The 22405-nt window shown below is 43.3% G+C and overlaps 1 long non-coding RNA gene across 1 annotated transcript in view; it reads left to right on the top strand.

The window, feature by feature from the left end:
* The first annotated feature begins 4654 nt into the window (after positions 1 to 4654).
* LOC306942386 overlaps positions 4655 to 22405 on the top strand; it is a 40787-nt gene continuing 23036 nt past the window's right edge. Inside the window, exons 1-2 of the long non-coding RNA XR_013792285.1 lie at positions 4655 to 4819; positions 6765 to 6869. This is a non-coding gene — a long non-coding RNA (uncharacterized lncRNA). The remainder of the gene's footprint in view (positions 4820 to 6764; positions 6870 to 22405) is intronic.

Raw genomic sequence — 22405 nt, 5'->3', positions numbered from 1 at the left:
TCACCCACTGTTTTACGTTAAAACTGTGATGCGAAGATACAGATCAGGGGTGGGCAACTGGCGGCCCGGGGGCCACATGCGGCCCCCACCTTCACTTAATGCGGCCCTCAGGTTAATGTCAGAATACTGATATAATATTGGTTTCAGCTGTTTACAATTCCACAACATGCAAACATGACCTGCTTTAATTACTTCAGTCTAAATTAGTAGCTCAATGCTTCAACACACGTATAATTAAAGGCATTTGAAATTACATAAAAATGTTAATTTTCAGTATTCCAATTCAAAAATAGCAAAAAAAATTATTAATTAATTAAATTTGAAAATAGCAAAAATAGCCGATCTACAAGCTCAAAGCGTGTCGCAGCGCGACGCGCTTTGAGCTTGTAGATCGGCTATTTTTGCTACGACAGTAATATATGGCCCTAGGGAGTGAGTGTGGAAATATAGTGGCCCTCTCCATCGTCAAAGTTGCCCACCCCTGATATAGATGATTCTGATTCTGAATACAGTTTTATCAGTCAGTGGTCTCCAGCGTTCTTTTCTATATGCTGTGGTGTGTTGGGGAGGGAACGCCAGACAGAGGGACACAGCCAGACTAGACAGACTGATTAAGTGAGCAGGCAAGGTGACAGGGTCCAAGACTCTGTGGCGGTGATGGCAGAGAAGAGGACTCTGGCCAAGACACTAGCCATCCTGGACGATGTTAGTCACCCACTGCACACAGCACTTTATTCTCAGAAGAGCAAAGGTTTTTATCCCAGACATGCAGCACAGATAGACTTAAGAACTCCTTTATCCCAAGGGCCATTAGACTATATAATGACTCAATGGGGGCCGTGGGGGGGGGAGACGAGGAGGGAGGGGGTTGGTCAGTTAACGTATTTGCTTTGCTTTTTTTGGTGTTGTACTTTTAACTCGTGCCTTTTTTAACTTCTAGCTATTGCCTTTTTCTACTGCATTCTATTTACTGATGTAATGCATTCTTGATATGTTCATCATGCTCTTTTTATTCTGTATGTATGTTTTACACTGGAGCTGTTGGACAAAACACATTTCCTTCGGGATCAATAAAGTATCTATCTATCTATCTATCTATCTATCTATCTATCTATCTATCTACAAGTTCATAGCGCGGCACTCAGTGCTGCGCTATGAGCTTGTAGATCTGCTATTTATCTATCTATACAGTATCTATCTATCTATCTATCTATCTATCTATCTATCTATCTACATAGCCTTTACCTGTAATAACAGAGTCTTTCTACATTGTTGTGGTATTTTTACTTAAAAACAATCACACCCGTGTGAAGTGAGTGGTGCAACTTCGTGTGGGGGTCCCCGGAAGTTCCAGACCCACAGGAACGCGCCCAGAGTGCCGGCCCGATTCCAGCATGCCGCCCTGCGTCCGAAACGGTCCAGAAATGACAGTTACCGTGTGGGGTTCCCCGGGTGGTCCCTGGAACATCCAGACCCCCAGGAACGCGCCCAGGGTGTGTGTGTGTGTGTGTGTGTGTGTGTGTGTGTGTGTGTGTGTGTGTGTGTGTGTGTTAGGCTGCAGTGACAGTGACACTTGGTGGTGAAAACCAACCAAACGCAATTTTCAGGCTCGGACAGACCCAGGGACCCAGGCAGGGACACACACAGCTGTCTATGGGAGTGGTTGCACCACTCAAAAAGAAATGGGAGTAGCCTACCTGTTCTTCCAGTGCTGCAGACAAACAACACAGCCCCAGTAACACCCTCATCATTCCCATCTCCCTGACCCTTTCGACCACCTCTGGACACTATACATCTCTCATATCTCTCCTATCATATCAGTCATATCTCTGACCTCTGCTCTGTCCATTATATCATGGCTGTCACTGTGGTCTCATTATTTGTCTTCCCGCACCTCGGACTCTTTATTCTCCGAAACTCTCATTTGACACGACCGCTGCGTTGGCTCATATTGATTGGTTGGCTTGTTGCTCCGTCACGGCTGCCTCCTCTTCTGCCCACGTTACTACAGTGCGGGGTCAGTGCGGCAGACATAACACCCCACTGTCACCGCATGCACGGTGACTCTGAATCCGTTTGAACTGCTCTGTGTGTGTGTGTGTGTGTGTGTGTGTGTGTGTGTGTGTGTGTGTGTGTGTGTGTGTGTGTGTGTGTGTGTGTGTGCGCGCTCAACAGTGACACTTGGTGGTCAAGCAACGCTATTTCCGTACTCATATGGACATACTTGGGGACGGACGGACAGACGGACGGACACACATAGTTGGTAATTGGAGTGGCTAGCACCACTCAAAAAATCAATAAAATAAATGAATAAATACACTGAGCTAAAACACAGAAACAGAAACAGCAAGATCATGCAGTAAAAAGAACACATAACAAACAAAGCCAAACCTAAAATAGGGACCACAGAAACTCCAACGGAATTATAAGCCAAGGTGTAAACGAGGGTCTTAAGGCAAGATTTAAAAGTCTTGATGGTGGGGGCCAGTTTGACATGGGAGGGGTGCTCATTCCACAATGTGGGGGCTACGACAGAAAAGGCTCGGTCACCTCTGGTCTTTAAATGTGTCTTCTTTGTGACCTCAAGTCACACAAGTCAACAAGGCAGTTGAAAGTGTTTTACACAAAATGTTAGAAGCATTAAGGCATAGAAACACTTAAGGATTATTTAAATACAAATTAAAGAGTTTAAAGAGAATACAAGAGTGTTAGAGAACTTTACATCGCAGTGGACCCTCGGCGATAGAGCCTTCTATGTGGCAGCCCCTGCCCTCTGGAACTCTCTCCCCTTGGAGATTCGCCAGACTCCTACATTGGACTCTTTCAAGTTCACTCTGGCTTTTGGCAACTAGTTTGTTTGTTTTGTTTTGTTTTTTGTTTTGTAAAGCGTCCTTGGGTTTCTTGAAAGGCGCTATATAAATCCAAGTTATTATTATTATTATTATTATTATTAATTAATCAATCGTCTCAATAAAAGGCAGCAGCAAAAAGTTGCGATAGATCCACTGAACCTTAATGGCCTACTCTCACGTGTAATGAGAAATAAGTTAATTTATAAAGTTCATCCTCACGAGTCACAACCAAAGGCTAATAAAACTTGGCAAGGATATTATAAAAGCCCTTTTCTACTGAACAATTGCTCACTCACTCACTCATCACTCATCTGATTTTATCAGAGCTTTATTGATTTCTGAGGGGATTCTGTCCTTTGGATGAACATATCCTGCACTCAATGAAATGAAATGTAACTTTATTTGTATAGCACATTAAACAGCCAAGGCTGACCAACGTGCTGAACAGGGTAAAAAACAACAGCAATAAAGCAATGAAAAAAGAGACAACTAGAAAAAGTGCCCCTCGGGGCACAGATCTCCACCAGGCCAGGTCAGATTGTGGCTTCCTGGTGGCGCTATAATAGGCCAATGTGAAAAGGGTGCCATTTGTTCTTACACCATTAACGGTGCCGGAGATTAGCTGTACACAGACGGACGGACGGACGGACGGACGGAGTGCAAAACATACTCTCTACCCATGCCTTTGGCCTGGTGGAGACAATTATAAGGCGAGGGAGAACAGATGATTTTTGAGGAGGGATTTAAAAGCCCCAATCGTCTCGGCAGATCTAATAAGGAGGGGCAGCATATTCCAGAGCCTGCCCTGGGGCCCGCAGTCACAAAAGCACGATCACCCCGGCTCCTCTTACTAGTCGTGAGCTCCACTGTCCCACTACATTGGAAATGGACATGGCAAGATTTCATCCATATATAACTATGGTAAGACTGCGTTCGTAGGATCACATGATGTGGTCAATATTATAAATTAAAAGGAGATGGCATGAAACTTGAAGCCCTATAGCAGAACTGTGGCCACATTTGCAGAAATGGCAAACGCAGAGGGAGCTAATAATTCATCTCTAAATGTGTGTCGACAGAAAATGAATATAAAGTGGTTGAATTTGCATCATGTCTAAATATGCATAGAAGCATCAATAGATTGTTTTTTTGTTTTTTTTTAAAGATATTTTTTGCGGCTTACGCCTTTTATTGGTTTTTGAAGGGACAGACAATAGGCTGACAGGAAACGGGAGAGAGATGGGGGAAGACATGCAGTAAAGGCCGTGTCGGGCTCGGGAGTCGAACCCGCGGCACACTGCGACTGGATTACCAGTCGGGTGCCCAGACGGTTACGCCACCGCCTGGGCCATCAATAGATTGTTGACATATATATTGTTTTTAAATGTGTTGACAAATGCTGGACACATACATATTTTATTTGGGGTTTGGCACTATATTGATTTTGAATGAAGAATATTAGGCATTCTAATGACAAGTTTTGGTCCCATAAGTCATGCCACTGAGCAGCCGTGAGAAATGCGGCCCTCCCGTAAAATTCACTGAAAAGATAGATTGGTGAATCATACACCTTTTCACACAAATCACACACATTTGTGTACATGCTGGTACGTTCACAATATGGGTGGCTTAGTGAATCGGGCCCTTCAGTCTTTTACAGGGTTGAGGAGGACTGCAGATAGAGGGAGCTGTCACAGAAAGCAACAAGTGTTTGAGAGCAGTAAGTGATGTAACAAGGACAAGTTCCAGGAAGTGATCAGATTGGAGGAGATCTTCAATTTTGGCCATGAAACCCCTTTGCAGCCTACCTTTTAATCCCAATGAGAGCATGAAATAGTGTACTAGTGTTGCATTATCATAATGCATCACCAAAGTAAAAGATTGTCATGGTGGATATTGACTAAAACAGAGAAGTTGAAACAATGGAATCTCTTGGATCGTCCAGGCGAGGCCTAGCTGAAGTGGGGGTGAGAGTGATTCCATTTTTGTTGGGATATTGAGTAACTTTAGGGGACATAAAGACCTTTAATGAAATCAATCGATCAATCAATCAAATCTTTAGTAGTGGACTCGGGTCAATAGAAATACAATTAAAAACAGACAAATAATACAACAATTAACTCATTAATCACACGTGCATGCTCCTAATGGTTGTCTTGCCGCAATTTGCAACTCTAGATTGTTTTATCTGTGACGAATCTAGAGTTGCAATACCCTCCATTCCCCATTCATCCAATTTTTTGCGATCTGCTTGTATTAAACTCACCAATATTGCAGCTCTACGCCAAGCTTGAATTATCCTCTTTCAATCTGCCAAGCATTTGTTTCATAAACATCCACTGTAGACATGGTATGAGCTACTTTCTGTCAAGAAATTCTCTGCAGGTGATTCTTGTGTTGGAGTTTGGAAGCACTCGTTTTTATTAACGGGTCGCGCTGCTGCCTCCTGCATTATGTGCAAATGCGAAACAGGTGGTACGCAAGGCCGTTCAGTGACTTCGACGAGTGCTTCCAAACTCCAACACTTAGAAAAAGAATCACCTGCAGAGAATTTCTTGACAGAAAGTAGCTCATAACATGTCTACAGTGGATTTTTATGAAACAAATGCTTTGCAGATTGAAAGAGGATAATTCAAGCTTTCCCTATACAGCTGCAAGGTTGGTGAGTTTAATGTTGTTTAATACAAGCAGATCGCAAAAGCAATTTGGATGAATGGGGAGTCAATGGAGGGTATTGCAACTCTAGATTAACCCCATTATAAAAATAAATTAGAGTTGCAAATTGTGGCTATTGGTTGTCATAGTTTTGGGTCACGTAGAGAGAGAAGTTAACAAAGCGCGCGCACATGCAAACAATACATTCCCGAATCCCGCAGGTGCTAGACAGAAGACCTAAAATAGAAACACAGAGTCCGTGCACAGGATCATATGCTCCCATAGAGAGTTTTAATAAATTAGCACCAAGGTGACCTTGGTGGTAAGTTATTCAACCTCACTATGGGAGCATGAATGATAATGGTATTTTGTCACCACACGCACAAAACACGATGGGTAACATACCTGCTTGAAATGTACTGTAATTCTCCAATCTGTTAATAAATACTTCAATCAATCAAACCATTCTTGGGCTACTGATGTCAGTTCTAGTACAAAACGGGAGTGTGTATACTATTCAGTAATTTATTTTATTTTAGTCTCGGGTGGAAACCTGTCAAACTGTTCAAGAACAGCAAATGTGCACGTGCAGGGGCACGGTTGGCACAGTCGGTAGTGCTGTCACCTCACAGCTAGAAGGTCCTGGGTTCGATTCCCGCTCGGGACGCTGTAGGCGCTGGCGGTGTGTCCTCTCCTCCTCGTCATCAGTGCCCATACCCGAGGTGGGGTTGACAAAAGGGCCTTTCTGTGTGGAGTTTGCATGTTCTCCCCGTGTCCCCTAGGGTAGGTACCCTCACAAAAACATGCAGTAATCCTGGTCTCTAAACTGCCTGGCCAGCTGGGGCGCCTGATGGAGGGGAAAGGAACTGGTTGGAATAACGTGTTCCTTCCACGCGCTACGTCCAAACAGGGAAACTCCCCCCTGTCAGGTGCAAAGGAGCGACTTGGACACTCATGCATGAAGGAAGCATGAGTTCAAGTCCGTTGCTCTCCCCAGGATGGCGGAGGGTGTGTAGAGCCCAGGATTAGATAATTGACACAGGTGAAAAATGGGTTACAAAAATCGTGGGATAAAAAGAAAAAAAAGAAAACAGCAAATGTAGCAGATGGACAAGCTCTCAGCTTGTGGATCTGCTACTTTTGATGCTTTCGTGTGACACCCGGACGATCAAGAAGCCCTTATTTCATTTACGAAAACAAAACGACACGCAAAAAGTTAGAATATGGAGATTTCATATTTTTGTCATGGGTGTACAGTGTACACACAGGAGCTGTCGGCCTGCAGCGGGCGAGTATCCAACAGCTTTTCAGCACAACCATGGAGTGAGGCACAGGAGGAATCTCCTCCACAAAGGTGGACAGGTAGGTACTATACCCCGCCCTGCACCAGCCGAGCACCCATGCTTACATTTCTTTTAAAAACCTTCTATACTGTAGTACAGTAGGCCTATAGCTGCATCTCTCCACTCGTACCTGCATGTGGGCCTACCTGTTGTATCTAACATGCTTATACTGCCGGCTATGATTGTTGTAATCTCTAAGTACTGGACCCTCGTCTGGTTCTGACAGACAGGTAGTGTGTGCAGGCTGGGTGGTGTGTGACAATCCAGTTGAAGTATTCCTTCGGTACGGCGACTGCGGCGACGGGCCCGGGAGAACAAATTATCGGACACGAGACAGTATCACGCTAAGGTTCACAAAGTTTATTACACAAACAGGAAACGTATATAGTGCTGGATCATAATGACGTGAGAATAAGATATGAGACAGAAGAACCTACTGCAGCAAGGCTGACCTTGCTGCCGCTGAGATGTCTCTCGTAGCCTATCTATAAAGTATGCTACAGTACAGGCAGTACACAATACATATCAAGTACACTGTATCTCAACTTGGAGTACACAGACATGGGCAACTCATAACAATGATAATGCTTGAATTTCCCCAAGAAGATCAAGCAAGTTGTATCTATCTATTTAAATTCAATTTGCAAATAGTGTTTTTCTGGAGGACATATGAGGTCACCAACATATGTAATTTTCTTCTATAATAATTCTACTTATTTGTTTGGCAACTCTATATGCTGATTTCAAGACTGCATTTTTTGTTTGGTGCAACCTCTGTCGTCTCTCTAAAATGCAACATAATGATTAGATTTGGTCGAAAGATATCTAAATATATTTTTGCCTCGCTGCTACATTGCCGCAAGCTGTGGATAATGTCGGTGTATGACAGATGGAGCGCAATGGGGTGACATTTATGATCAACTATAATTATGAATTTTATATCAGTCAGTAACTAGTTTGTGTAATGTGCTGACCCTGCTGGTCCAGCTCCAATATTATTTTTTAATAGAAAATGTGGTGCGGGTGCCCTGTGGTTGCAACAAATTTGTCAAAAGAATAATAAATAATTAGAATTGTAATTGTTTTAAAGTGATGCCGGACGTGTCGACGGTCAGCGCGCCAGACCATATCTGACAGAGTTCAATCTTAGTGCTCGAGTCTCTCGCAGACCTCCACTAAACTGGACTGTCTAAATTAAAGGCCAAAAAGATCAACGTCAATTATACAACTTTGTTGGTTCTCTCTTTTCCCACTTGTGAAATCTTTCATTTTGAGACTGATTAATGGCTAAAAGCAAGGAGTTGCAGCCCCATCCACTAGCAGTAATGAGACTTCAGGCATAGCCTATTTAACAGCCTTTGAAGTGGGGGTGGGGGGTGGGGGTGCTGGGTGCCGAATCCCAAAGTCCCTTCCTTTATACCCACAAGCTTGATCTAAGCGCATTATCTGTGATGATTGGACCAATTTGGCTCTCCATCATGGCTGTTAGTGAGACAGTGACAGCCGAGCTGACGACGTTGATGAAGAAAGGGAATTGCAACAAGCTTTACCCCCTCGCAAGACACCCAGAGGACAGAGGATTAATGTGAGACATGTTGCTGCTCCCACGCCGCTGCGTGATGGGCTTGAGCTTGACGTCAACGACAGTATACACGTTTGGACCTGGCAGCGTGTCTGTGTAGCAGAGTGGCTCAGAGCCCTTGCCTGATGGCCTCAAAGGTCTAATATCTCCCCCGGTCCATGGGGCTATCCCTTTGGTCTAGTGGTTAAGATGTTGGACTTTCACACGGGAGACCAGAGTTTGAATCCTGGGCGTTACATCTGCAGCTGGGGTGGTGGTGGCGGCGGCTTAGTTCGGGACATCCCGTTAGTCCGACCTACGTGGCTGGTTATAGATGGAGTGCCGTGATATTTGTACCTTTTCTGTTTTGTATGTGTCGATGGAGTTAACATTACTCTAATAGACCCCCAGGTGTGGTTAGAATGTTGAAATTCTAACCACACCCCTCCCCCGTTATCCCCCTTTTTTATAACAGCTGTGTGTGCGGCTTTAGTTCATAATGAACTGGTGGGGGTGGCCACATAAAAACATAATTTTAACACTTTCTGTACACTTCTGAATAGTACCTGATGATCATGTTTTGGGGGGGGGGATCACGGCACTCCATCTTTAAGACTGATATAGGTTAGTGGACTTACGTGGCCGGTTAAGACTGAGGTTAGGGTTTGGGATAGTGTTAGTGATGGGTCGGAGTAACGTTGGTGATGAGTATTTGTTGTAATGTTTCCCAAAGGTGTCAGCACGAGACCCAAAAGAGTGATTAGTAGTCTCCTTGCGGGACCCAAACTTAATTTGCCCTAGTGGCTATTTAACCCATTAAGACCTGAGGCAGATTTGACAAATGCCTTCTAAATTGGTGGTTCTTCAAACGTCAGGGAAACACTGGTATAGCGGACTTAAAGATGGAGTGCCATCATTTATTTCCGCCCTAAAACATGATCATCAGGTAGTATTATTATATGAGGAGGATTTTTTTTCAAAAAAAGTGTACAGTATTTGTTAAAATTACGTTTTTATGTGGACACGGCGACACGCCCACCAGTTCATTAAGTATGCCTGGTCTGCCTGGTGGGTGGTGATGGGCGGTGATCCACCTGAACTGAAGCCGCACCCACAGCTGTTTGATATGATAAAGGGGGAGGGGTTAGGGGAGGGGATGATATTGTGATGTCACTATATCACAGTTTTTTTCATTGGCACGTTTGACTGTCAAGGTTTCAGCCACACCAAGGGGTCTAATGAAGTACTGTCACCTCATAAACACATGAGAAACTGGAAAAAATACAAAACTCACAGCACTCCATCTTTAACATTTCGTATAGCGCACTTACAGTACATTTCACACGCCTTTGTTTTTCTTTTTAGAGTTCAAGCCTGTTTACCTCAGACAGATGTCTGATCACGTCTCTGAAGTCTGTACAAACATGAAATGAGAAGCGTGGCAGGAGGTAGGAGTGAGGCCATTTCACCTCACTCCTACCTCCTGCCACGCTTCTCATTCTCAACTATAACTGGCACTGATGTGTCATAGAAGACTCGGCTTTCTGGGGGACGTTAAAACAATGACTCAAAAAGTCAAGTTTAATATCCTGCCTTTATTGTCTCGGGTAATGCGAGGGCGACGACAATCAAGAAAGACAATAACTAATGAACATAACTTGATACTTACTTTGTGCATTCAGAGGCAGCGTGTGCGAGACACCAAGGGGACGGGAATTACCAAAACCAATTGATGGACGAATTGAAGTGACGCGTTGTCAGCTTGTAGATCTGCTACTTTCAAAGCATTTTTACACATAACATTTGGAAACTTTTGAAATGGTACATTGTGCATAATGAGTACGTTTACTTCCAGTACTTAAGTATATTTTAATGCAAATACTTTTGTACTCTAAGGGTGCACTCACACCTTTAATGCAATTCTCTGTGCTCGTTGGATCAATGCTGTGTTGTGTCATGGCCGCCCAATGCATTTCCAATGGAGGTCACATGGTTTGACACAACATTGTGTTGTATGAGGGGGAGGGGCGCAGTTGAATGCACCCCTCCCCGCCCTCACATTAAAGCATTGATCCAACGAGCACGAGAATTGCATTAAAGGTGTGAGTGCACCCTTAGGCCTCACTCAGACCTTTACTGCATTGCTGTATGCTTGTTGGATGAATGTTGTGTAGTGTCATGGCCGCCCCAATGCATTTCCAATGGGAGTCACATGGTTTGACACAACATTTGTGTTGTATGAGGGGGAGGGGCGCAGTCGAAACACAGCCGAAAGCCATACAACAGCTTGTAGTCCAAAATGTGGACTACAAACCATGTGACTTCCATTGGAAATGCATTGGGGCGGCCATGACACTACACAACATTCATCCAACAAGCATACAGCAATGCAGTAAAGGTCTGAGTGAGGCCTTACTCAGGTAAACTTTGAATACCGCTGCTACAAATACAAGGACTCACTTCATTGTCATTTATGCATGACAGCAGTTGCTGATGATGGCCCTAAGTGTCCCACATGCCCATCATGTCAGACCAGTTGCTGATGATGGCCCTAAGTGTCCCACATGCCCATCATGTCAGACCAGTTGCTGATGATGGCCCTAAGTGTCCCACATGCCCATCATGTCAGACCAGTTGCTGATGATGGCCCTAAGTGTCCCACATGCCCATCATGTCAGACCAGTTGCTGATGATGGCCCTAAGTGTCCCACATGCCCATCATGTCAGACCAGTTGCTGATGATGGCCGTAGTGTCCCATTGCCCATCATATCAGACCAGATAAGACAAAAAAAGGACATAAAGGCCTATTCATAGTTTGGATTTTTCGGTGGTGAGGTGACCACCGCTTCACCCAAAACTACAACATGACGTCACTGAGCCGCGGTGAAGAGCAAACCACCGCTCTCCACAGCCCTTCTCTCTGTTTTTACTCACCACCGCTCATCCAACCATAACATTGGCGTCACCTCACCACCGGAGTGGTGGTCACCTCACCACCGAAAATCCAAACTATGAATAGGCCTTAAGGCTGAGGTAACATATAGGCAAGACCCCGATCTGGGATTATGAATGCAATATGCCATTTCCATATCCACTTGACATAAAAGTTTGAGAACCAATGGTCTAGGGTGGGGGTCATCTTTTGAGTACGAAGTGAGGAGGCAATTAGTAGGCTAAATTAGCCATGTCGAGTGTATGTATTTACTTTAAAGTTAGTTTTAGTGCTATTTATGTACAGTATGTACAGTATTCAAAAATGTAAAACAAATAAAAATATGCTGCTATATAAATTAAAAATAAAAGTTTTTCAGAAAACTTAGGAGGTTTAGGAGGCATTTTAGAATCGGCATCAGGCCAAAATGGGTTAAAACTCATTTTTCTAAAGCTCTGATAGCTTAGTCATCAAGAGTGTTTGTTCAGTAACAAGGTTCTCCCTGTCTCCCCAGCATCTTAATAATAAAAAGGTGGGTTGCCAATTGCAGCCCATTCTTTCACTTTCACATTCGTTCACTCTCCCGATTAGATAGAATTGTTGTTCCGACCTGAACATATATTTTCTGTTTACTAAATAGCTGGCGAGACGGGGAGACCACCTGAGCACGCACTCCATATCAACAGTGGAATATAGAGCTATTTAACACTCATGTAACACAAATAAAAATATCACTTAATATACCGCCGTGAGTGCTCGATCTGCCTGTTGCAGTGAGGCTCCACGTGCACCGGCTCACTATAATATAACAAGTCAGTAAATACCATTATTTATGGTATTTATAGATTCTCTGTTTTGGACTGAGACTGTTAGTGTCACGTACTCACCTTTTATTATTTTGCAGTTTATGCATGGCTGTGGGGAGGGAGAGAGAGAGAGAGAGAGAGAGAGCCTCTATTATTCATCACTGGCAATAAAGCTCCTGTTGTTGGAGCTGTCTTCTCCTCGTATTTGCTCATTACCCTCTGGGCTTTTTGACGAGTTCTGAATGAATGGACCAAACAAGAATGACTTGCGTCATAGCTGCCAGGTGCCGCAAAGGGACTATGGGTTTTTATCTCCCATTGGCTTAGAGCAGACCTGGGCATTACACGGCCCCCGGGGGCCAAACAATTCGGCCCTTTGGCTCATGACTCTGACCGGTCTGTGAAATGTTACTTGGAAATTAGAAAATAAAACGTACTTTCTTATATGTGTGGACTAAAACAGCATATGCTTTTATTTTGAAGGCTGTTACCTGCCCGTGAATTACGTGTGATTGACAACCTGTAAACTTCCTTGTCACCCCTCAAAAATGTCCACTCATGGCAAAATGTATTTACTGAAGTCAGAGGTAATACTAATAACATATACTCTTACCAGCTTGTCAAATCAATGCCATTTACTCGTGAACAATAATTGCCCAGCCCTGGCTTAGAGGATACGGCTTCATGTTGCAGCATTCAGACTATGGGTTTTGATCTCCCATTGGCTTTAGAGGATACGGCTTCATGTTGCAGCATTCAGAGTCTGAATGCTGCAACATGAAACCCATAGTCTGAATTTCAGACTATGGGTTTTTTATCTCCCATTGGCTTAGAGGCAGCCAATCATGAAAAAGTGTCCACTAGGTCCTCACTAGTCTCAACATCAACAGTATAGCCAGGTTGCACTTGGCTAAACAGTGGTTTAAAGTAACTATAAACATTTACTTAATTCTGTACTTGTACAGTGTTGAGGTATTTTTTACTTTTCCTCGAGTACTTCCAGTACATCTCAGAGGCAAATATTGTAATTTTACTCCACTACATTTATTTGGAACCTTTAGTTACTAGTTACTTTGTAGATTTTGATTATAATTACAAAACATACATTACCCACTTCAGCCATTTGAAAATAGCCAATATACAAACTCAAAATGCGTCGCGATGCGACGCATTGTGAGCTTGTAAGATGTGCAATTTTCTAAAGATTTGCAGACATTTTGAACTTGTGACATGGGACATTCTGCATAATGAGTTATACTTTTGGTATAGGCCTACTTTAAGTACATTTTGATACCAATACTTTAGTACTTTTACTCAAGTCATTTTTGATTACCTGGTAATCACAAATTACCATACTTTCACATCGGCCAGAAAACCGGAAACGCTTTTGCGACGCTGAAAGTTGGCAGCGTGGGTGGAGCTTCATTTCCATCCACCAGCTGTCTTAAAACCTGGAAGAGAAACCACTCCTGACACGAGCGCCAGCATTTGGTGAATCTACTGTCTGGATGCAGTCACAGTATGCTATCTTTATGATTGATCAACACATGGCCAGGTTCATCCCGGAATGCCTGCTGAGACCAGGGTGTCATCATGACATGTTCAAGCAGATGGGTTAGCCGCTGAAACCACCACTCATTTTGGGAGAGACAGACTTACGTTTAGATGTCTCATCATGGATTTGAAATAGCAGAAAATGTGAAATGTGATTCATCATATTCTTCAGGTACTTTAAGTACAGTACATTTTGATGCCAATACTTTTGTACTTTTATCAATTGAGTACTTTGTTCCCACCATTGCTTATTTATATAGCTTTCTAGACCAGAAAGTGTTGTAGTAATCAAACAGTGTTGTTTTTGGCAGCAAATTTAGATTTTAGTTTTAGTCATTGAATAGTTTTCATTTAGTTTTAGTCACATTTTAGTCACCCGGAATGTCTTAGTATTAGTCTAGTTTTAGTCGACTAAATATCATAAGATTTTAGTCGACTAAATCTACAGTTGATTTAGTCGACTAAAATGTATGTTGGCAGGCATTGATGCCGTCGTAATGAAAATAGCCGATCTACAAGATCACAACGCGTCGTTGTGAGCTGCTATTTTCAGCATGCAACCAAGTGTAAAATGACTTATACTGGATCTCTTGTCCACTAGTCCCTCCCTAACATTTTAGTCTAGTTTTTATTTAGTCATCATTTAGTTTCCATTTAGTTTTCGTCAGTGAACATTTTTCGTCTTAGTTTTAGTCGACGAAATCAACACTGTAATCAAAGCTAGTGATTAAAGCATGCATAAATCTCTCACACAGTATGCCTGCCTGGGGCGTAATAATAATCCCACTTCTCCACGGTGCTTTCTGCTTAGATTTAATCTTCTTAAAGTTCGACTGGCGCTACAATGTACTGTGTACAGTAGTAGTCAACGTTAGTCTCTGTGGTGGGAGTATGCTTTAATCCTTCAAGATGGACTGCTGTGATTTTTGTACTTTTGGTTCTGTTTTGTAACGTGTCTATGGAGTTAAAGGAGAATTCCATGCTAGAAGACTTTCTTACCTTTTATTTGTAGTTGTTACGTCCCCAACAAAGAGGTCCAGGTGTTATTTTGTGCAAAAGTGCATTGGCTATTTCCCCTACCATAAGCCCCCAATGGGGGTTGGGTTTTTGTGCTAATTCGCTTATTTCCATCGAAATAAGTATAGTAAAGTGTGCCGCTTGGGATACTATTTACATTATGAAGAGAGGATATATTACTCTAATAATAGACCCCCAGGAGTGGTTAGAATGTTCCAATATGTCTTCTCTGTGTATTTGTGGTGCAGCCACTCCAATGACCAGCAATGTCCGTCCCTATGTATGTCCCTAGGAAGCTGAGTTTTAGTGTGCGGTACAGACCATGGTGTACGCAATAGCGTTTGTTGACCACCAAGTGTCACTGTGTTTGGGAAGATGAGAGTGGGAAGCTGAGAGCCGACAACCAATTCTCATACAACCAATATAAATATACAGTACAGTACAGTACAGGGACCCCCTGGGGACCCCCACACAGTAACTGTCATTTCTCGTCTGTTTCGGACGTGGGGCGGAACCGGCCCGGCCCCCTGGGCGCGATAAACTGGTGGGTGTGGCCACATAAAAAAAAACATAATTTGAACACTTTCTGTAGACTTAAAGAAATGTCTTCCTCCAATTATAATCATAGTACCTGATGATCATGTTTTAGGGGGGGGGGGGGGGGGGGGGAATCACATCACGGTGGACAAGACATCACAAATGTAACATCCGGACTTGTTAGGCGAGCCGTTGCTCCGATCCGCACCAAACTTGCAGCAAACACTGTTCAGGGGTCTGGCATGACAATAGTCACACCAGGGGCCACATTGCACAGGCTTGTGTCAGGTCCTGTCAGGGGCCACACCTTGTCAAGGGGCACCGTTGGTCCGTGCGGCACCAAACCAGACAAAAACACAGGGATGTTCAGCGATATGGCATGACAATAGGCACACCGCAAAACCTACATTGTACACATATGGGGCACTACAGCAGTGTTTAACACTTCAAATTGCTATAACGTGGTGACCTTTGCTCTTATCAGTGCAATTTAGGACTTGATTTGAAGGTCGGGTAGTGGTCTGAAAATCTAGTGCCTTGAAATATGCACACGTTACAGCATTTTCTAGGCTTTCGAACATAATTAAAATGACATCTCCAGCGAAAAAAGATATAATGTTCCTTAACGTGTGATAATTGAGGAGAAAAATACAGTAATGGCCTGAGAGTCAATTACGTATCTAGTCAAATCATAGACCATGATAATTAGATCCAGCATGTGACAGGCATTGTGTGTGTTGGCTCATTAGCATGTTGAACTAGAAAAAGCAGTTCATGGGGAAACTGCGTGGGCTTTATCGCTGAAAAACATCTGTAAAGAAAATATGTTTTGTACTTTTTTCTGTTTTGTATGCGTCTATGGAGTTAAAGGAGAATTCCATGCTAGAATACTTTCTTACCTTTATTTGTAGTTGTTACGTCCCCAACAAAGAGGTCCAGGTGTTATATTGTGCAAAAGTGCATTGGCTATTTCCCCTACCATAAGCCCTCAATGGGGGTTGGGTTTTTGTGCTAATTCGCTTATTTCCATCGAAATAAGTATAGTAAAGTGTGCTGCTTGAATTCAATGCAATTCAATGCAATTCATTGAGGGCTTATGATAGGGGAAATTGCCAATAATGCGCTTTTGCACAAAATAACACCTGGACCTCTTTGGTGGGGACATAAATTTAAGAAAGCCTTCTAGTATGGAATTCTCCTTTAACATTACTCTAATAATAGACCCCCAGGAGTGGTTAGAATGTTCCAATATGTCTTCTCTGTGTATTTGTGAGTGGTGCAGCCACTCCAATGACCAGCAATGTCCGTCCCTATATGTATGTCCCTATGTTTAGGGTACCAACAGGTGACAAAGTGGCGCTGTTGAGCCCACAGGTGCATGATGGGAAGCTGAGTTTTAGTGTGCGGTACAGACCATGGTGTACGCAATAGCGTTTGTTGACCACCAAGTGTCACTGTGTTTGGGAAGATGAGAGTGGGAAGCCAATTCTCAGACAACCAATATAAATATAAAGTATAAATATACAGTACAGTACAGTAGAGGGACCCCCTGGGGTCCCCCACACGTTAACTGTCATTTCTTGACTGTTTCTTGACTGTTTCGGCCCCCTGGGCGCGTTCCTGGGGGTCTAGATGTTCTGTGGACCCCCGGGGACCCCCACACACTATAACAACAAAAGTATAGTTGCACCACTCAGTTCACACAGGTGTAATTTTGGTTTCTTTCTGAAAGCTGAAAGCCTTTGAGTCAAAAGGCCCAATCGAAAATTCACATTTTTGTGACATCATAACCCCAACCCCTCCCCTATTACCATATAACAGAACAACACACAGCTGTGGGCGAGGCTTAATTTTAGGAGGGTGGTGCTAAGGTGAAAACCAGGTATATACTTAATAAACTGGTGGGTGTGGCCACATAAAAAAAACATAATTTGAACACTTTCTGTATAGAAATGTCTTCCTCCTATTATAGGGGGGGGGGGGGGGGGAATAACATCACGGTGGACAAGACATCACAAATGTAACATCCGGACTTGTTAGGCGAGCCGTTGCTCCGATCCGCACCAAACTTGCAGCAAACACTGTTAAGGGGTCTGCCATGAGAATAGTCACACCAGGGGCCACATTGCACAGGCTTGTGTCAGGTGCTGTCAGGGGCTACACCTTGTTAACAGTTTAAGGGCCCCAGACGGAGATCACCGTCAAGTTCAAGTTGACGGTCAGTTGCCCGAGACGGAGATTGATAAATAGGACGGAGATTAATGATGTCAAAACCGGTCGCATCGCTCTACAGCCTAGGAGCGCTTGTTGCCCAATCATCTGTGTTGCACAACAGTGACACGTCATCGAAAATGTTCCCTGCCTGTTTAGCGGACGAAAACGGAAATCTTAAAACGTTCATAACTCGCGATCTAAATCATCCCGTCTAATTATGAAAAAATATCCTGTGTTAGACGGCGCTCCGCAGTCCAGTCGCTAGTCGCGATAGATTTATTCTTACCTCCCGTTGTTGTCGATCGACTCTAGAGTGGTGTGGCTATTGTTAGCTGCTACACAGACATTCACAACAACTTCCGGTCCCCCGGTAAAAGTGGTCCGGGCACTATAAATGATGGGCACATTTTATTAATGATTAAATAGGTCCGGGCCCTCAAGGTGTTAAGGGGCACCGTTGGTCCATGCAGCACCAAACCAGACAAAACACAGGGATGTTCATAGGCACACCGCAAAACCTACATTGTACACATACGGGGCACTACAGAAGTGTTTTAGCAGTGTTTAACACTTCAAATTGCTACAACGTGGTGACCTTTGCTCTTATCAGTGCAATTTAGGACTCGATTTGAAGGTCGAGTAGTGGTCTGAAAGTGCCTTGAAATATGCACACGTTACAGCGTTTTCTAGGCTTTCGAACATAATTAAAATGACATCTCCAGCAAAAAAAGATATAATGTTCCTTAACAACGTGTGATAATTGAGGGGAAAAATACAGTAATGGCCTGAGAGTCAATTACGTATCTAGTCAATCCATAGACCATGATAATTAGATCCAGCATGTGACAGGCATTGTGTGTGTTGGCTCATTAGCATGTTGAACTATAGAAAAAGCAGTTCATGGGGAAACTGCGTGGGCTTTATCGCTGAAAAACATCTGTAAAGAAAATATGTTTTGTAGACATTTGAGATCGGGGGCGATTTGGTTTATATTAAAAGACGAGCTGAAATGAAAAATGTGTTTTCTCAACAATTGATATGAATAAAGAACCTCTCAGACCAAGGTTCTTTAAAGAACAATTTATTTCAACGCGTTGCAACACGTTGCAAAGGGTTGTGAGCTTGTAGATCTAAATTCACAAAACATTTTCACCTATTTTTGCCACTTATTCGCCTATTAACAGTTTAGAGGCCCCAGATGGAGATCACCGTCAAGTTCAAGTTCATGGTCAAGTGCCCCAGACGGAGATTGATAAACGGGACAGAGATTAATGATATCAAAACCGACCACATCGCTCCACAGCCTAGGAGCGCTTGTTGCACAACAGTGACACGTCATCGAAAATGTTCCCTGCCTGTTTAGCGGACGAAAACGAAAATCTTAAAACGTTCATAACTCGCGATCTAAATCATCCCATCTAATTCTGAAAAAAGATCCTGTGTTAGACGGCGCTCCGCTGACCAGTCGCTAGTCGCGATAGATTTATTCTTACCTCCCGTTGTTGTCGATCGACTCTAGAGTGGTGTGGCTATTGTTAGCTGCTACACAGCCATTCACAACAACTTCCGGTGCCCCGGTAAAAGTGGTCCGGGCGCTATAAATGATGGCCACATTTTATTAATGGATTAAATAGGTCCGGGCTCTCAAGGTGTTAACACATGTCCAAAATAGGGACGCAACGTGGCTAAAGGTTTCTCAAAGAACTTTGACAAATGCTTCTCTAGAACCAATGACCATATGAGGAACATGGAGAACCATATTCACTAAATACAATGGTGCGTTAGTAGGTGATTGTTCTGCGTGGAACCATACAGTAAGCCTTGCCGAGCCATGAGGCCCATAGGCTCCTGTATCTGCAGCGTGAGGCAGCTTGACGTACAAGTACACCCCCTAGATATTAACGCTAGTATGTCTCAGGGCAGACACTTTAACCACAAGGCCACTGGGCTGGTAACTGCAAGTAGGTGATTGTTCTTCGTGGAACCATGCAACCTTTTAAAGAACCATTCATGGATTTAAGCAAACAAATATATCTCACGACAAAATGTGATGCCTAATATGCCCTATTATGTGATTTGTGAAAGAGTGTGAAAGGAGCCACCTTTCCTGTTTCATAAACAATATGTAGAATTATGATATTTTGGTATAGCCATACAGCCAACCAGATGAGGAAATTGCAGATTGATGCTATAGTCGGCCATACCAGCCCTGACAATTTATTTTTAAAATAAAAAACAATATGTTTAAAACAAAATGCCAGCCACCAGAGAGTTAACCTTTTGCTTTCAAGAAATATCTGCGATCATTAGGATTTTCTGGAAGATTGAACATGCATTCTATTGCTAGTTTGACCACTTATTATCTCCCAGGTGTCTAATTGTGTCACTGCGAAACGGGAATACACTCCCGTACTCTGGCTGATACCGACAATAAGCCTCTCCGACCTACTTACATACTACTACAACAATAGTCTTTAATCTTAAAATCTCAAATAACAGAAAACAGGCTATCTACAAGCTTACACGCAACATGTTGTACTTGTAAGCTTGTAGATAGGCTATTTTCGGTGCCTGGCATGCTTCCATAAAAGACATGTTGACTTATATGGATTGAGGATTCCAAATGACTGAATAAGGTCGTGGTGACTGAGAACTTTAATCCATGCATTGTTATTCTGTGTGTGTGTGAGGAGCTGGCAGGGGTGAAGAGCATGTTCATGTCATTTGTGCCACGAGCCTTCAGAACCTGCACTGTCTAGATCTGTTCTTTATTTATGTATTGTCTCCACCAGCCGAAGGCATGGGGAGAGTATGTTTTGCTCTCCGTCCGTGTGTGTGTCCGTCCATCCGTGTGTCCGTTCGTCCGGCATGCCAACGACGAACCTCTGCCCCAATTTCTCCACAACAGCATGTTATAGCGCCACCATGAGACAGATTTCTTACAAAACGCTTTTTTATTTTTTTTATTTTTTATTGAACACTTTATTTAACGTGAATTCAAAAGTGATAAAAGCACCCCAAAGCCAGAGGGGGAAGGGATGCAGGGTAGAGAGGAAAAACACACCAAAACAAAACGATAAAATCAAATGCAATTAAAATGAAAACCAAAACATATAAAATAGGTGTTTTCACGTAAAATATATACATATGTTATATACATATATAACATATATGTTATAACATTTCATGTAATAACATTATAACATAACACATAAAGATCTACTGCATCAATAATGGGTAGCCTAAGTAAGTAAAGGGGTTTAAAATCAAGTCAAATTATACCAACTTATTTATGGTTGGAAGGTAAACCATTCCATGGGACTGCTGCTGAGAATGACAAAGAATTCATGTCCCATATACTGCCGTTGAAACGGCAGGGTGCAAAACCAGTAGAACTATATACCTCTGGTGGAATTTAACATTTCTTCGGTTTATAGTCTCCGGGCTGGGCCAGGGATCCTTCCAAGGGGAGGGTCTGGTTATGGGGGTTTCACAATTTTTGGCTTGACAATGGCTGACGGTGCCAACTGCCAAGCCAGGGGAGAGAGTAGTGGTGGTGGTGGTGGTGGTGGTGGTGTTATTTTAAGCCAGCCCTGGAAGTTGCCAAGGCAACCGTTGAGTCAATGTGCTGCTCATCTGCCTTGATCTGTGGTGGCAGCGGCAGAGTTGAGATTCAGCGACACCTCCAGAGAATTGTGACTGGGGATTGGGGGGACTATGGGGATTGGGGGGGCTGGCTATTCAGCGCGGGGGCTAATGCATTTTGGTTTACAGCCATCCCCTGGAGCCGTCCCTGTTGAGATCCAACCTTTGAGCTCAAACTTGCTCTGGGTCCGCTCGTCCAGCGCTGTCCGGTGGAAACTCCTATGTCCCAAAGACGTTACCTTTGAGGAAGACAGAACTTAGGCATTTAGCATAATTTACAGCTTAATCCAGAGCGATTTACAGTAAGCAAACGTCATGCTCTTGTATGACGAAGTAGGGCGTTAAATGACCAAACGTAACTAAGTTAATTTACTTAAGGACTGTACTCGAGTACAATTTTGAGGTATTTTTACTTTACTTGAGTATTTCCAATTTCCAATACTTCTACTTCTACTCCACTATGTCTCAGAGGCAAATGTTGTACTTTTAGTCTACTTTAAGTCTAAACCAAACAGTGGCCTTTGAAACTGGGAGATCAGGGGGTTGCCAGCCGGGTCATACTAAATTAAGACTGTAAAAATGGGAACCAATGCCTCCCTGCTTGGCACTCAAATCAATGGGTTGGATTGGGGTGTCAAATCAACTAATCAAATGATTCCCGAGCGCGGCACGGCTGCGGCTCACCGCTCCAAGAGATGGGTCAAATGCGGAGAACAAATTTCACTGTGGTAACGTGTGTGACAAATCGTACGACTTTGACTATGACTTTTACTCCACTACGTTTATTTGGAAACTTTAGTTACTTTGTAGATTTTTTACATTATTACAAAACACACATTAACCTCTTCAGCACTAGCTAGCCTATATATTTCGGCTACTCAGAGGGCACAAAACGCACTGAAATCCAAATGTAATACATCATGATGTCCAACAATCAGCAATGGATATATACAAAAATACTTCTCACTAAAATCGTCTAAGCCCTGCTTGCGCGCCGCCGGATGGAGACTCGATCCAGTCCGTCCATAAATCTTTCATGTGTTTGCCATCAGGTCAATCACTCAGCGAATGATGGCAAGCAATGGCAATCTCCTAGCAAATCTCCCAAGCAATCTCCTCCACGCAAATAATGCCCGTGAACGTTCTGGTTGGCGAGCGTCACTCAAATGATTGATAAAGCGGAATATTTGCCACGCGTATGCATAAAATAAAAGGCCGTGTCACTGATGGTATAGACTAGAGTCACTAGAGCAAAGCCGTTTTGCAGTTGATTCATATGAGTTGATTA

Source organism: Electrona antarctica (genome assembly GCF_951216825.1).
Source record: "Electrona antarctica genome assembly, chromosome: 18".
Classification (NCBI taxonomy): Eukaryota; Metazoa; Chordata; class Actinopteri; order Myctophiformes; family Myctophidae; genus Electrona; species Electrona antarctica.
The sequence above is the reverse complement of the archived record's forward strand: the minus strand, read 5'-3'. Positions and strand labels throughout refer to the sequence as shown.